Source organism: Eubalaena glacialis, chromosome 6 (genome assembly GCF_028564815.1).
Source record: "Eubalaena glacialis isolate mEubGla1 chromosome 6, mEubGla1.1.hap2.+ XY, whole genome shotgun sequence".
In the NCBI taxonomy this organism is placed as follows: Eukaryota; Metazoa; Chordata; class Mammalia; order Artiodactyla; family Balaenidae; genus Eubalaena; species Eubalaena glacialis.
Genome location: NC_083721.1, coordinates 70676670 through 70680648, shown reverse-complemented (window position 1 = coordinate 70680648; position 3979 = coordinate 70676670).

The window sequence follows — 3979 nt, the reverse complement described above, 5'->3', positions numbered from 1 at the left end:
TCTGTCTTTGAAATTCTTAGGTTAATGTGAATGGATTTCTAATGCACTTAAATTTCTTTTTTTAAAAAATAAATTTATTTATTTATTTATTTATTTTTGGCTGTGTTGGGTCTTCGTTTCTGTGCGAGGGCTTTCTCTAGTTGTGGCGAGCGGGGGCCACTCTTCATCGCGGTGCGCGGGCCTTTCACTATCGTGGCCCCTCCCGTTGTGGGGCACAGGCTCCAGACGCGCAGGCTCAGCAGTTGTGGCTCACGGGCCCAGTTGCTCCGCGGCATGCGGGATCTTCCCAGACCAGGGCTCGAACCCGTGTTCCCTGCATTGGCAGGCAGACTCTCAACCACTGCGCCACCAGGGAAGCCCACACTTAAAATTTTTATATCACGTATTTCCAAGTAACGTGACACCTAACAGATGTTTTGCTACCAGTCTTCTTTAGAGTTGAAGTTAGAAATATTAAACTCCCCCCGAACTACTTCTAACCTCACGTTTCCTTTGAATCTATGAGCATTGTTGGTACATTTTATTATATTTTCACACATTCATTGTGATTTTGATTAAATTCATTCTGGTCCTCGAAAATGTCAAGTAAGCCAATTTTCTGAAGACAAGAAACTCTCAACAATTCTGCAATAAGGATCATTGACATTTTTCAATTCCTCTTTTAGCTCCTAACCTCCAGGGTGGGGGAGGGAAAGCTTTTCCTTTGATAGGTGACTTAGTAGGAGACAGCAGACTGTTTCTTCACATAAAGCTAAAAACAGACAGAACCATAGCAGCCTGGATTTTATTAGCAATATCCTTTAATATGGAATCCACATCTATAGGCAAATGTACAGACAAGAGCTCAATGTGAACAAAACAATGTCTTGCATCTCAGGTGTTCAGAACATGAACAGATATGACATAAAGCCTTCCCACCTCCCTGCCATCACAGCTTTCCCACCAGTACAGAAACCGTTTTGCTTGCATAATCCAGAAAATCTTATTTGTTTTAAAGTGTTTAGTTCCTACTCCAAATACCTGAGTAGTTTGTTTTGGTACTCTCTGGCAAATCAATATTCTTCCAAGCTTTCCTCTCCAGGGATTCTAACTAGTGCTATTAACTGAACATTGTTACATCTGTAGATTCATCACCCTTCAGGGAAACACTTTGATTTGGTCTTGTAGAGACTGTCATCAATGCATCTTCTAATAGTATTATTCCATTTTTATATTTCCTTTGCTTCATTTGGTTCCAAACATGGTCATTTCTTAGGCAGGCTGTTAAAATGAGTGATTCTGTAATTGTGGGAGACATATTGGCTTTAGTTCTTCCTGAACCCAATCTGATGTAAAGTACTGTTGTAGTTGTAAACACTGCTGTAAACAGTCCCACTGAACAGTGGTTTTCAAAGTGTGGTTTCAGGGACTTCTGAGGATCCTTGACACTTTAGCGGGTAGGAATCCATGAAGGTAAAACTATTTTTGTAATAATACTGACATTGTATGTCCTCCTCACTCTCCTTCTTAAGAGTGTACAGTGGAGTTTTCCAGAAGCTATATGATGTGTGATTGAATTCAATCAAACGGATTGAATGCAAAGCAGATATGAGAATCTAAGTGTCTTCTATTAAGCCAGACATTAAAAGATTTTCAGAAAATGTAAAACAATGCCATGCTTCTCATTAAGGATTTTTGTTTGTTTGTTTATTTCTGGAAACTATAGTTATTTTTCATAAAAATGTTACTTATGTTAACATGTAAAGGAGTTATTTTTATTTTAAAATAAATATTTTTGAATTTCTAAAATGATAAATATTGCAAGATATAACCCACATTAACAAAAGATCTTTAGGGTCCGCAATAACTTTTAGGAATGTAAGGGGTGCTGAGATCAAAAATTTTAAGAATTAATCTCTCAAAAGACTATCTGTATAATATAGATATTTTCTATTAAGGCTCTGGCATAATTTACCCGGCACCATTTTTTTCATTTGATAACTTTTCCATGAAAATGAGATATTTAGGCAGATATTTGGGTAAAGAAAAAAATTATCAGAGCAAACAAATCCAAATTTGAAATAATCCTCACTATTTTGTCTAATAAGTGATTTAAATTTATATTTTGGACTACATGTATATGTCTGTGAAACTCTAAAAAAGTATGAAACTATAATTAGACTTTAATATTTAATTTAAAATTATCCTTTATAGTGGGAAAATAAATCGTATATTTAAAATACTTAAGGAGACTACAGACTTTTTACTATAACAAATAAGATTGTCCATTCTCTTAAGAATATTTTTAAATAAATCACAAAACTTTTGAAAAATTAAGCATTTGATAAGGGGAATTTTTAGAAATATTACCATTTAATTTAATAATTAAAATGCTAAATTTTCCACAAAATATAAATATTACTTATACTCAAGTATAGTTAAAATATTTTGAAAAATATTTTTATAAGAATATTAAAGGCCTACAGTCCCTTTACTGAACCAATTAAATTATTTTCCACTATTATTTGCTTTTAGAAGCAAACTTTTTTTATTTCTATAAACAAATAATGTCATTATAAAATTCCATTCAGAATCAGATTTTGGATATTTTACATCAAAAGCCAAGGATAAATAAACCTATAAATCAAAGCCACAATTTAAAAAAATAAAATCAATTATGTTTTATCAGAGACAAATGATGATGATGATGAAAACATGCCTTCTTTTTGGGGAGAAAATAATTTTAAAAATAAGAGCAAATTAAATCAAAGGAAGAACTAAGTATTTGAAACACTTATGCAAAAGATTTCACTGACAATAAATACATTGCAATTAAAACAATAATCAGACTTACAGAGATGGTTTTAACATGGTGGTTAAAGGGGGAAATTCTATATAAGCATCTCTGCTGGCAGGTGCTCTGCATAAAACCTTAAGGGCAAAAACAATAATTACTGAAATCTGGAAGTTTACTGACTGAGCAAAATTTGTATCCAAATATAATTTCAACTGTTATACATTTGTGAATGGTTATAAAATGGTTTTAAATTATGTTATCACTATGAAAAGTTTACAGCCATGAGTCTCTCATGGCACACCTGTAACCCATTGTGCCATGACCACTTGTGGGAAGCTCAGCTTTAGAGATCTATAAAGGCAGAACAGGATGAAATGGTAAAATGTGTACTACAAATAATATTTGATGATACTCAAGTTTTGTAGGAAGGCTTATGGCATAGTATGGACTCAAGATGAACCTTGGCCGGGGTGTGCAGGTTTTTAACAGATGGAAAGGAAAAGGGAGGGCACCTCAAGTAAGCCAGCCAGAATTAGCAACATACTGAGGATAGGGTACTGCTAACAATGGATGAGAAAGTGTTAAGCTTTGAATATATAAATTCTTGGAAAGTGGCCAGAGTAGACTATGTGTTAGAAATTTGTGTTCGTAAATACTAGTAAAAAATTATAGTATAAAATTACATGTATAAATCATGGAGAACCTTGAAAGTCAGGATATGATTATCATTTTGTGAGCCGGGCTCTCTCACCTATTAACAACAGTAGAAGATAGATCTGGACACACCGGCCAGAATAGACCAGAGAATGACCCGAGACAGGGTTGCCCATAAGGAGGCGAGGGGCCGAACCAGACTAAAAGAAGTGGAAAAAGAGAGGAAGGGATGAGTTTGGAGACACATTTCCAAGGAAACATCAATGGGGTTCAGTGACAGAGTCAACAGATTAAAGAGAATAGAGGCCAAATGACTGAGGAAATGGTGGTATCATGTTCTGAAACAAATCTGGAGAGAGGACTTAGTTGGGAGATGGAGAATGAGTTTTAGTGGAGATGTCCTGGAAGCAGTAAGGAGTGTGAAATGTAGCACAGGTCAGAGGTCCGGGACGGACCAACAAGTGTCATCAATACTGTTTCGTGGTAGGTGTGCGCTCTCCAAGAATGACAGAATGCTAGAGACTGAGCTTTGGGAAGATTACTAAGTCT